Source organism: Papio anubis, chromosome 11 (genome assembly GCF_008728515.1).
Source record: "Papio anubis isolate 15944 chromosome 11, Panubis1.0, whole genome shotgun sequence".
Classification (NCBI taxonomy): domain Eukaryota; kingdom Metazoa; phylum Chordata; class Mammalia; order Primates; family Cercopithecidae; genus Papio; species Papio anubis.
The window spans coordinates 83,172,405-83,186,075 of NC_044986.1; the positions used below are offsets into that span (position 1 = coordinate 83,172,405).

The following is a 13,671-nucleotide window of genomic DNA, read 5'->3' on the forward strand; positions in this document are numbered from 1 at the left end:
AATTTTAACATTTAAAGATATTTTGGATCATAAGTTTTTGTTAAAATTAATATGGTGGTTGTATTAGTCAGTTTTCATGCTGCTAACAAAGACATACCCAAGACTGGGTAATTTATAAAGTAAAGAGGTTTAATGGACTCACAGTTCCACGTGGCTAGAGAGGCCTCACAATCATGGCAGAAGGTGAAAGGCACGTCTTACATGGCAGCAGGCAGAGAGAATGAGAGCCAAGGGAAAGGGGAAACCTCTTACAAAATCATCAGATCTTGTGAGACATATTCACTACCAAGAGAAGAGTATAGGGGAAACCACCCCCATGATTCAATTATTTCCCACTGGGTCCCTCCCACAACATGTGGGAATAATGGGAGCTACAATTCAAGATGAGATTTGGGTGGGGACACAGTCAAACCATATCATTGGTGATATGAATGGTAGTTTGGAAAAAGGAAAAACCAAAACTGGAAAGACAAGTTAGGATATTCTTAACTGTTTCAAGCAAGAAATAATGAAGCTGTCAACTTAAGATGGGGGTCAACTTACCCGTTTAAGCATTGGTTGTTTAGAAAATGTTTAATTTTCTTCTCTTCCCCTATGTACTGTACTCTTCAGCTAGTGATTTGAAATTGTCCTGCATTTTCTCTTCTCTTGGCATATTTTTGGCCCTTCTACTCTCTTGTGGAGTGCCTATGAACCTTAAAAACCACATCTCAAATGCCAATTCATCCCTAAAGTTCTTTCTAATCTGTATTGCTTTGACTCTTAAATATATGTCTTTTCTTAGTCTAAAGCCCCCAAAGCACTTATTTTTATTCTACAGGATATTACTTTTTTGGTACCTATTAAACTATGTGGCAGCAAGTCACAAATGAGGAATCAGAAAGTAACCTGCGCCCTACCCTTGGTGGTATATAGTCCAGTTAGCGAGGTATGTATATAAGTAATATAAGTAATGATAACCAACGTTGCCACGCAAAAGTGAGGAATGCCACAGGAGTAAATTGTTGCTTCTAGTCAGAGTCCTGTAACTGAGAAGCACCGGTAGAACATAGGAGGTTATGTGAGCTGAGCTTTGAAAGATGAGTTAAATTTAGATGGGTAAAGGATATTTCTGGAAAAGTGGATGGACAGAAAGTGAATGTTTTTGTAGGAATGTGGTGAAGGTCTTAGAAAGGGTAGAAAGTATGATGTGAAGAAAGCTCTTTTAGGGAAATTACTGTGGCAGTGATATATAAACTATACATCATTAGAGAAATGAAGTGAGGAGGTAGGGAGCTGAGTGAGGAGATTATGGCAATAGTTAGGCTTGAGTTGATCAGAATTCAGTCAGGGTGGTGATTGTGGAACTAGAAAAGAAAGACTCAATGGTAAAGGTATTGTGGCAGAAGAAGGGACACTGATGTGTGACTAGATGTTGGAAAGAGATGATGATACCCAAATTTTGAGCCTGGATGGTGGGGATAATGTTGGCCTCATTAATAGCTAACGTAAGTTGGATCCTACTTTTCTAAATGTAGAGAAATGTTAAAATTTATGTTTTACTGTAGTGTTGGTCTCTTAATTTGCTTATATGCAACAAGTTTTTTTTCGCATTCCTTTTCCAGCTTAACATATTCAAAGGGAGATTTTATGAAAAAAGCAAAGTATTACCTCTTTTACAAAAGCAGTTTTTAAGGAAATAAACAACAGTATTCTGTTCATAGTTCTATCTCTTTTGCTATCATGTTAAATGCTATGTAAGATTCAGTAAAATTTAAAAATGTTTAAAGTATTTCTACAGGTATAATTCTGATACCATTACCAAAGGATGGTATCTCGTTTTAATAGAAGTACTGCTTGAGGAATGGGGACCTGTGAAAAATTCATTAAGTAGAATTCGATGGTTCCATATTAACAGATAAGCATTATTATGGTACTGTCCATTAGAGAAATATTGTGTAATAAGGCAGTAAGTTACTTAATTATAGAAAACTGGCTTTTAAAATGCATTTATTAAAATTTTTACCAACTCTTAATTGATGACTGATTTAGAACCTAGCCATATTTAGAAACAGTCTCTCTCTATTGAAAATAGTCACTAATTGTTTTATAATTATACATGTGTAAAACTGGAAGCCATTACATTATTGAGGAAGGAAGGCATTTGTGTTTTGTTTTTTTGTTTTGTTTTTTAAGTCAGGCTTTGTGTTGAACTATTATCTTTTTTTTTTTTTTTTTTTTTTGATACGGAGTTTCGCTCTTGTTGCCCAGGCTGGAGTGCAATGGCACGATCTTGGCTCACTGCAACTGCTGTCTCCTGGGTTCAAGTGATTCTTCTGCCTCAGCCTCCCGAGTAGCTGGGATTACAGGCACCCGCCACCACGCTCGACCAATTTTGTATTTTTACTAGAGACGGGGTTTCGCCACATTAGCCAGGCTGGTCTTGAACACCTGACCTCAGGTGATCTGCCCACCTTGGCCTCACAAAGTGAGCCACCGCGCCCGACGCAGCGTACTCTGTTTAAAAGCACAGCAGTGTAGCCAGAGGACTTCGGTTTGAATCTTGACTTTACCACTTAGTTTATGTTCCCTTGAAAGAAGAGCCTGAGAAAAAGACTTACCGGCTGATAGGTTATTTGGGAGATGAACCAAAAAGCAGAGGTGAGAGAACGGGAAAAGTGAGACAGAGAAGGGAGTGAAGTTTCATTAAGTGGGTGATCCAGTTCCCACTGTGGGCAACTGGGCTTCAGCCCTGTGGGTGTCTTCTGAATGTTCCTCACTGTTGTCCCACCAAAGGATAGGGAGCCTGAGACATGCATGTACCAACTTTCACCTGTTGTTATTTGAAGGTTGCTCCGTGAGCTTTAACTTGGGCAGGTCTGTGCTTGCACCTCCATGCTGTTGAGCAGTCTCCCTTAGGTTTGCAAAGTCTCCAAGGAACAAAACAGCAGTGCCTCCACTCCCACTTGAGTCAGACGCTGTGCGTGTCACATAGAACTGCCCACCAGAGCCACAGTGTGGAGAGGGGTGAGCTGCAGAGCACCATGAGGGTCTGCTGTGGTCTGCCCCTTTTACCAGTGAGATTCCCTCATGCCCCATTAGATCTGCTCTGTCACTGACCCTGCAGAGTGGTGACTGATTATAATCACTAAAAGAAATATCTAAAACAAGAGGGTTAAAATCTCCACCACTGCAGTTGGTCCTGAGCTCTTATTTCCATCCTTGACATTCACATGAGAATGCTCTAAGAGCCCTCAGTTGTGCTGGCAGTAGGGTGTTCTCTGGGCAGGGAAGGCAAGCCCGCATCTGGAGTGTTGGTTCTGCACCCTCCTTGTTAGTTGGCATTTGGCAGTGGCAGTAGTTAGGTCACCTGTCATAAGAAGGAGCCCATGCTGTTGGGCCTGTGTAGAGCCTTCCTCTCTGTCACTCCACAGGCTCCATTGACGGGCCTGGTACTCCTGCCTTGGGAAAAAGCTGGCTGACAGCACTGACGAGCCATCCTGTCTGTCCTTGGGGTGTAGTTGAATGCCTCTTCTGTGGGAGGTGCCTTGTGTTGAGCATTCATATAAGATAAAGATTGGCACTCTGTATTCCTTTCCTTCGGGCTGTCGGCGTGCCTCTTCTCCAGGCTTCTGGTCTCTTATTTCCTTTTTGGCCCCTTTTAATACAAAAATCAGCCGGGCGTGGTAGTGCACACCTGTAATCCCAGCTACTCGGGAGGCTGAGGTAGGAGAATGTCATGAACCTGGGAGGTGGAGGTTGCAGTGAGCCGAGATTGCGCCACTGCACTTCAGCCTGGGTGACAAAGCAAAAAAAAATTAGCCACACATCCACTTGCTTCTGTAGAGAAACCTAGAACTCCTGGTCTCAGAAATGTCATCCAGGCCTCGCTTTCAGGCTTTTGGGTTATTCTGCAACTCCAGAAAAAGAGGCTGTTTAGTCCCACTCTCTTCCATTCAGACTTCCTTCTCTTAAGTTTAATTTTTTCTTAATTTAAGTTTAGTGAATTTACTTCTGGTTTACTTATTTGATTCTTCTCCAATTTGGGTGCTTTAATTTTATTTATTTATTTATTTAGAGGTGGAGTCTCACTCTGTCTCTCTGCTGATTTTTGTATTTTTAGTAGAGATGGGGTTTCACAATGTTGTCCAGGCTGGTCTCGAACTCCAGACCTCAAGTGATCTGCCTGCCTTGGCCTCCAAAGTGCTGGGATTATAGACATGAGCCGCTGCACCTGGCCCATTTTGGGTGCTCTTAGATGCAGACGGTGGTTTGTGAATTTGCAGCTCCATATGATATAGTGGGGAGAGCATGCCACAAGGTTTTCAGTAGCATCTCCTCATACTCTGTTACTACATTTCAATCCCTAACTTTATCTTCCAGCCTAATAATTTCTCTCTTGCACTACTGTCTGATAGTTTCAACTGTGAAAGGTAATTTCCAGTCTCGGTGTCACAGATAACTCCAGTTTAACCTCTGATTATATCTTATGTATTCTTCCTTCCTTCCTTTTCTTTCTCCTTTCCCTGCTCTGTCTTTTATAGGGCAGGGGATAGAGAACATCTCATTGCCCCTTTTGTTTTTCTTTTTCCTCATTGCCTCTTTTTAAAATGATTATTTTATTTTTATAAGATTATATATTGGCCAAGCACGGCGGCTCATGCCTGTGATGCCAACACTCTGGGAGGCTAAGGTGGGAGAATTGCTTGAGGCCAGGAGTTCGAGACCCCATCTCTATTTAAAAATAGTCACATACACACATGTGTATATGTATGTGTGTATAAAGATTATGTAAGCAGCCTATTAATAAGTTCCTGTATAAAATTTTAAACGCTATGCACCAAAGTCTTTCAGTCCCTCTTCCCCACCCTTCACCCCATTGCCCTCCTCACCACCCTCCTTCGCCTCGATCCCACTGCCATCTTGGGGCCCTCTGTTTCTTAGGTTATTGGTCTGCGTATTACATTCCCTGTTGAGTTAATTTTGGTATTAATATCTTTCTAGAAAGTCATACTTTTTTTTTTTTTTGAGATAGAGTCTCCATCTGTTGCCCACGTTGGAGTACAGTGGTGCCATCTTGACTCACTGCAACCTCTGCCTCCTGGGTTCAAGCAATTCTGCCTCAGCCTCCCGAGTAGCTGGGACTACAGGTGCCTGCCACCACGCCTGGCTAAATTTTTGTGGTTATAGTAGAGACGGGGTTTCATCATGTTGGTCAGGCTGGTCTCAAACTCCCGACCTCAATGATCCACCTGCCTTGACCTCCCAAAGTGCTGGGATTACAGGTGTGAGCCACCACGCCCAGTCCATACATTCTTAATTTTCAGATTTATTCTTATAAAATTATGCCTAATGAGAATATCCATCTCATAAAGTTAGTGTGAAGATTAAAGAATTTAACATATGAAGTATGTAGAACAGTGCCTGGCCTATAGAGCTCTAAGTGTTAACTATTATTTAATACTATTATACTTGAATATTTATAATTATTTTTGGTAGGCCTCCTTGTACTTCATATTATTTGTTTCTTCTTTATTTTTGTGCTTAGACTTCCTAGGGATATTGACCTTTCTAGATATATTTCGTGGGTCTTTTCAAAGAGGCAGCATTTTAGTTTTATAAATTAACTCCACTTTTTTGTTATATATTTAATAATTTTTGCTTTTAACATACTACCTTTTCTTCCTGCCTTTGGTACCCATTTTAGTCTTCCATCTCGGTTACACATAATATTCTTCTATTTTTAAACATTTTTCTGTTGTTTCTGAGGGTTTAGGAACAGTAGGAACACATTTGTTTATTTTCTCAGCCTTAGTTACAGCTGCTTGTATGTTTTCAAAAGCTTTTTGCACCTCTGTCTCCTGATGGTCTGTAATCTTTCCAGCAACCCAGGATTTAAATTTGGGAACCACCTGTGACAACTGCATCTCTACTTTCTATCAGATCTAGAAGTTGCTAAATTCTGTCAGCTCCACCTCTATAATAGTTTTCTTCCACTTCTCTATTCTCATTGCCTCTTGGTTGGGATGGTTACTTCTCGTGTGAACTACTGTAATTACCCTTTGGCTTATCTACCTCACCCTGTCCCTTTCATCCCATGTAATGCTTCAAGAGTGATTTTTCTAAACCATGGTGCACTCACTTCTTTGCTCTGAAACCTCCAGCGATTTCTCCTTGTCTGTTGAGTTAAGTTCAGGCTACTTTACACTAGCATTTGAAAATCTTATGAATTAATTCCTGCCTACACTTAATCATTCTTTATTCCTTTGTTCTTTAGGAAAAAATCGTAATTGGTAAGATAAACCAAATATAAAACTATATAGTGATGCTGTTTTTCAGTCTTACTGATCTCACTCTATTCCTTATCTTTACCATGCTTTTCTGACTTTGTGCTTTTGCCTCTGGATTTCCCAGTCTGGAATGCCTCTCTCACATCCTAGTATGTTGAAATCTTTCCATTATTCAAGTGTGAGCTTAGATGCCAACACTCTGATGAAGGCTTATCTGATCCCATTGCCTGGAATTAATCTTCTTTTCCCATGTCTTTGGATTTGAACTGTGGCTTCTGTGCTCTGTTACTAGTCATACCATTTTTGATAGTCTATCAGTAACTTCTGTGCCTTAGATCCACATTTACACTGGTTTGTCAGGATTGGTCAGTGAATCAGATAGGTAGTAAGTATAAGCTTCTAGAACTGCACTATCCAATATGGTTGTCATTAGCCACATGTATTTTGGCTACCAAGTAGCCACATATGGTTAGTGTCCACTTTATTGAATAACATAGAGACTTTCATGATTGCAGAAAGTTATTTTGAGCAGCATCTAGAACAATGCCTGGCAAATAATAGACACCAGGGAATGTTGCTCCTATGTATCACATCCTCATAGTAAGTAATATTAGTTTATATCAGTAAATATTAGTTTAACTTTCCTTTCCTCATCTGAATTTTATTAGTTTACCTGTGCCATTTAAAAAGTAATAGTTTATCTTTATGGCAGCTAATGCAGTGCATGAACAATAAATATATGTTGGGTGAGTAAGTAAATACTACGAAGCACCCAGAAAGCATCTTGCTCTCTTTTGGGGTGGGGAGAGTAGGGGAGAGGAAGTTAAAAAAAATCATTACTCAGGCTGGGTGCAGTGGCTCATGCCTGTAATCCCAGCACTTTGGGAGGCCGAGGCGGGTGGATCACTTGAGGTCAGGAGTTTGAGACCAGCCTGGCTAACATGGTGAAACCCTGTCTCTACTAAAAATACAAAAATTAGCCAGGCATAGTAGTGCACGCCAGTAATTCCAGCTCCTTGGGAGGCTGAGGCAGGAGAATGGCTTGAACCTGGGAAGCGGAGATTGCAGTGAGCTCCGCACCCAGTGCTCAGCGCCACTGCACTCCAGCCTGGGTGACAGAGCAAGACTCCATTTCAGAAAAAAAAAGTTAATTACTCAATTAGTGAATATTTCCAGGAAGCTTAAATTAAACAGGGTAGACTAAGCAGCTAAATAAAGGTGGTCTTATCTAGTGCTTTTCAAATTTAGTGTACGTGCATGTCACCTGGGGGTCTTGTTAAAAGATTCTGATTCAGCACAGTCTGGGATTCTGCATTTCTAGCCAGCTTGCAAGCTAGCCAGCTCCGCCCAGTGAGGGTGTAATTCATTAGGTTGTCTACTTATACCCATTTTAACATTTCCTAGTCTTTAGAACTAGTCCTTTAATTTAGCTCACAGTTTTGTTGTTGTTGTTGTTGTTGTTGTTGTTGTTTTGAGACAGGGTCTTGCTCTGTTGCCCAGGCTGGAGTGCAGTGGCAGATCATGGCTCACCACAGCCTTGAACTCCTGGGCTCAAGTGATCCTCCTACCTCAGCCTGCCAAAGTGCTGAGATGGATTGCAGGCATGAGCCACCACACCTGGCCCAAAGTTCTCCTTTTTGAGGTCATAATTTTTAAAGATAGCCCTTATATGTTCAGGAAAAGTTTTTGCATAAAAACTTCTTTTTCATGTTTTTTGCGTAAAGTAGGTGCATTGTTTAGTACCAATATGAGAAAGACTTAATTGTGAATACAGCTTTATATTATTAGATTTCTTATGTGATAATATAAAAAACAGTAAACTTAGTGCTCGACTATTCATGATAGTTGAAAGTTTTAAGCTAATTCAAAGTATGAAACAAACCAGAAATATTTTGGAAAGAGAGGTTTTAAGTATATTAAGGTCCTCCATTTTATGATGTGAATCTAAATTTCTGTTCTCTGATGTCTAGAAATCACAAAAGGATGGTGATTTTGGGAACGAAGTTATTGAGCTAGCACTGTCAGTAGTAACTGGCTGTTACTGTAAGATCTAGAGATACATTTTTAGATGCCAGTATACTTATAAAGAACTGTTAAGAGTGCATTATGTAGTTTTATGGTTGATTTAATTCCCCAAGTATATTGCCCTTAGCAAGATATTACTATTTTTTATTGCTTAAATGTATTTATTGAACATTTTTATTCCTTTGCTTAGAAATGTGCTAGACAGTGGCAATTACATTGCTGCAAGATAAGTGAAAAAATCAGCTGACTAAGCTTTATAAGAGGAGGAATCATGTCTGTTTTATTTACCGTTGGATAGTCAGTATATGGCACATAACCAGGTCATCATTAAGTCATTTTTGAGTGAACATTGCTCAAGATCTGCGAAGCAGCTGTGGTGTGTGCTGGGTGTACTAGAAGTTGAACGGGACTCCTCACGCAGCCTGATGAGTTGGGATCGAGGATTGCATACACAAGGGAACTCACAGATCAAGTCCTGAAGAGAACATTGTAGTTACTCTGGCAAAGAACAACGAGGACACAAAGGCTGCGCAGAGGAGTGGAAGCCGGGAAGGAATGCCTGTGAAGGGAGAGTGGCTGCACTGACTTTGGTAGAGTTGGAGCATCGTAAGGGTATGGAGGAGAGGGGAGGACAGTAGTAGAGACCTCAGCAGATGTCAGATCACAAAAAGTCTTGTGTTACTAATTTTACCCTATGAAATGAGGATATTTTTTAGGTTTTTAAGCAGAGAGAATGGCAAGGTCATTTGGTTTTAGAAGTTAGTCTGGGCTAGGCATGATGACAGATGCCTGTACTGGGCAAGCTGAGGAGGGAGGATGGCTTGAGCCCAGGAGTTGGAAGCTGCAATAAGCAGTGATCACATCACTGCAGTCCAGCCTGGGCAACAGAGCAAGACCTTGTCTTTAAAAAAGAAAAGTCTGAAATACCTCTTACAACTCTTTAAAAAAAAAAAAAATGTTCTTTCAAGCACACATGGAGTGTTTTATGAAAGTGACCGTTTACTAGGCTATATAGCAAGTTCTTATACATTTCAAATAAAATCAACCATATTTTCTGGCAAGAAAGCGTGGATGTTGGAAATGAATAACAAACTATACACGTTTGGAACTTTAAAAACACACTTCGGTAAATCCCACAGATTAAAATAATCGATTTAGTGAACACCTTGAACAAAATAATAGAGAAAATAGCAGCCTGAGCAACATAGTGAGATCCCGCCTCTACAAAAAAAAATAAAAATTAGCCCGGCACTGTGGTGTCCCCCTGTAGCCCCTACTCAGAAAGCTGAGGTGGGAGGATTGCTTGAGCTTGGAAAGTTGAGGCTGCATTGAGCCATGATCACACCATTACTCTCCAACCTGAGCTACAGAGCACAAGACCTTATTTAAAAAAAAAAAAGAAACTTAGGACATACTAAAACTTGTGTGAAACCCTGAAGCCTTAAATATTCATATTTTAAAAGAAGATTTGAATACTAATAAGCTAATCTAAGTTAGGGAAAGAACAAGGCAGTAAATTCAAGTGAAGTAAAATAGATGATACAGATAAAAGCTAACACTTCTGGAGTTCTTACTCTATTCCAAGCACTGTTCCATGTTCTTCACAAAGATTATCTCATTTAATCTTCCCAAAGCCATATGAGGGGGGTATTGTTATTATGTGCACTTTACAGATGAGGAAACTTAGGCACAAAGAGAAACTTATCCAAGCCTCTATATAATAAGTGCGATAGAATTGGGGTTTGAAATTATGAATTTTTTTTTTGAAGATACATTGAAGAGGATTAACAAGCTGAAAGTTGTTTTTTATGAAAAGGCTAATAAACTATTTGAAAGATTGATCAAGAAAAAATATAAAGTACAAATAATACTGAGGATGTAAAAGGAAGATACAGAAGAAAGTCTTAAAATCTTGAATCACTTTATACCAATAAATTTTACAATTTAAATGTCAATTTTCTAGAAAATTGTAACAACAAAAATTGACTTAAATAGAAAACTTGGATATTTCTATAACTGTTAGAGAAATTGGATTTGTAATTAAAAGAGCCACCCACTTTCATACACTTAGAGATAAACCTTGGGCCCAGATGATCTTTTTTTCTTTTTCTTTTTTTTTTTTTAAGAAAAAAAAAAAAGCCACTTCAGAGACTTCATTTATTATGTGAAGAATTAGGGAAAACTTGGTCCCACCATTTTAGGCTATTTTTACAGTAGAAAAAATATTGCACATTTATGAACGTTTACTAGGGGCAAATTTCAACTTACCTGTAAAATAGTAATGCCAGCCGTGGAGATGGCACTGTAAACCAAAAGGCAGAATGACTAAAGAAACTACTTGAAAATTTAACAATTTTCTCTTCAGTATCCTTCCTGCTCCAAGATTTGCTATGGTCAGTTTTCCAAATATTAACGACCTGGAAAAGCTCATTGTGTTTAAGACGTATCCCTTCTGAGTCTTGTGATTTGGTGGTTTCTTTATCCAAAACGTATCATCCTCTATAAAACTCCCTGATCTTCAGATTTAACTTTTCAGTTTCTTTTTCCAAGTTCTCGTCAGTGGTTTAATGGCTGTATCTGAGCCCCTAAAAGGTAAAGACTCATCCAAACTGTTGAGACTCCTTCCAGGCAGGGGGAATGAGACTATCTGGGTCTAAGATTATGTCATTAAGTTCTTTTTTTTTTTGGAGACAGAGTCTCGCTCTGTCACCCAGGCTGGAGTGCAGTGGTGTGACCTCCACTCATTGCAACCTCCACCTCTTGGATTCAAGCAATTCTTCTGCCTCAGCCTCCCAAGTAGCTGGGATTATAGGCACCTGCCACCACACCCAGCTAATTAGTATATTTTTAGTAGAGACAGGGTTTCACCATGTTGGCCAGGCTGGTCTGGAACTCCTGACATCAGGTGATCCGCCTGTCTTGGCCTCCCAGAGTGCTGGCATTACAGGCATGAGCCACTACACCCGGCGTCACTAAGTTCTTTAACCAGAGAGGCTTCGGGTTTCAGACACACAGAAGCGTAATTCTGACCATACAAAAACCTCAAAGTTTCTTCTGTCTTCCATCCAAAGTCTCCTTCAAAACTTTAAGTAAGTTTCTCTGCCACTTCAGGACACACCTGCACCAGAGACTGACCTAGAAACTTGGTTTGATTTGGCAAAATTTCTGTTAAAGTGCCCCGCACTTTTCTTATTAATAACTTAATAACTCCTTAAGTTATTAATAACTTATTAACTCCGCACTTAATAACTCCTACTAGAGTTATTTCTGACCTACTGTATTTACTTTCAGAATTTTCTGAAGCTTTAATCTTTCAGGCAAAGTACTATTTGAAGAACTCTTAAGTATTTACTTTCTGTAAAGGAAGTTCACATGTAGCAGCTTTCTCCTCAGTATCTAATTTGCAATTGCCTAACTGCTCAGTGACATCCACTACTGTCTGTTCTTTGTGTTTGGCATTAGCTTTGAGATCAGCTTTCTTTTTCATTATGCTTTTTTGGTGCAGCTGTGGTCTAATACTTGTTGAATTTGGTCTGTTTCCTGGTAGAATGGAGGAAACAAAGTCTGCTCATTATCACTGCTGCTGTCATTATGAGTGCTAGAAGAACTAGATTCATATTGCTTTTCAAAGTGGCTAGGATTGTCTATATCTGATGTTTTAATGGCTTTACTGCATAACTGTACTTCTTTTCCAGAATGGCCACTTTGCCCTTCCTTTAATAGTTGAAAATCAGGATGCCTCTCCCCATACTGGAGTTTTGGGAATTTGTGCTTCAAAAAACTCAGATGCTTAATAACAAAAATTGCTGCAAAAAGACTTTCTTTCAGTAATATCATAGACTTTACTGGTTTTGAAATTTTATATTTAATTCCCAGCTTCTTGTGACATAAAGGATAACCACAGAGCTTGACAAATAGAACGTTCATTCACTACATTGTTGTAGTGAGCAAGTATAATGAACTTCCTCTTTTAGAAGCATCTTCTTGTTTCAAAGTACTTGTCTGTTTAGTACCTGTGGCATTTCGAGAACGGTGGGAGCCCTGGCCTTGCGCAGCCCAGCACAGTCAGCCACAGGGGAGAGTAGTCTGCGGGTCGGGACCAGCTCCAGAGTCTCTCCCCAAGGCCCCATCTCCCTACCTGGCCCAGATTATCTTAAGGGTGAATTCTTTTCAGCTATCCAGGTCGTAGGTATGTCCACATTTACACACGCTGTTCCAGAGAATAGCAAATTAAGGAAAGTTCCTCAGTTTATTGTGACTAGTATAACCTTGATACCAAAACCAAGCGTGGCTAATATGAAATAAATTATTGGCCAATCTTGCTTATGTAAAATCTAACAAGATAGAAGCGAAACAAGTCCAGTAGTATGTTTAAATATTTTATATGTATATATCTCATGTCTACAATGCTGACTGTAATACAGTTCTGACTGAGACTCCAGAGTCTGCCTGAGACTCCACAGGTTTAAGGGCGCAGTTCCCAACGAGACTGCCCTTGCTGCAAGTACCAGTTAAAAGTTTGGTGGTCCCCAGACCACCTGTGCTTCCAATGAACTGGCTGCAAATCTGGGGGTTCCCATGAATCCCCTCAAGTTTGATAATTTATAAAGTGACTGACTGAACCTGGGAAAGCGGTATACTTAAGTTACACTTTAATTATGAAGAATACAGATCAGGACCAGCCAAATGAGATACAGGGAACTGGGAGGGTTCCTAACACGGAGCTTCTGTGCTCTCTTCTCCTGGAATCATGGTGTGTCACCCTCTTGACACATCAGTATGCTCACCAATCAGGAAGCCTACCTGAGCCATGGTGTATGGAGATTTTATATGTAGGTGTAATGGAATAATTTGCCATGTGATTGAACTCAAACCTTCAGTGTTCTCTCCTTTCTTCCTTAGAGGCCTAGCTGGCTCAAACGCCATCCTTCTACACATGGTGGCCTTTCTGGTGAGCAGACCCCTTTCTGAGTCATCTTGTTAGCATAATCTCAGGAATGATCCGTGAGGCTCGTGAGTAACAAAGGCACTCCTCCTACCAAGGAAATTCCATGAATTAAGAGGTTCTCCCCCAAGAACTAGGGTCAAAGACTGAATACATTATTTATTATACAATAATGACAAATTGAAATTATCTCAGGAATCTAAGAATAGCATGTTAATTATCATTGCTTCATAACAGTTTATCCAAAAACTTAATGACGTGAAACCTTAACTTACAAGAATTCAGGAGTAGCCTAGCTGGATGTGGTTCTAATCTTTATGTCTCACAAGGTTGCAGTCAGGAAGTCAGCCGGGGCTACAGTCATCTGAAAGCCTGACTCAGGGAGAATACACTTCCAAGGTGGCACACTCACATGGCGTTTGGCAGGAGGCC

At 40.0% G+C, this 13,671-nt stretch overlaps 1 protein-coding gene and 1 pseudogene across 11 annotated transcripts in view; one reads left to right on the plus strand and one right to left on the minus strand.

Moving 5' to 3' along the window:
* The window catches only part of BMPR1A (bone morphogenetic protein receptor type 1A), a 169,004-nt gene that overhangs the window by 87,287 nt on the left and 68,046 nt on the right, over positions 1-13,671 (plus strand). The window contains exon 4 of one of the 11 annotated variants that reach the window (XM_021943320.2): positions 13,197-13,245. The exons of the other annotated variants lie outside the window; for them this stretch is intronic. The gene's annotated coding sequence lies outside the window, so the exon portion shown is untranslated. The remainder of the gene's footprint in view (positions 1-13,196; positions 13,246-13,671) is intronic. 11 annotated transcript variants of the gene reach the window in all.
* Positions 11,506-12,424, minus strand: LOC103887468 (annotated as a pseudogene).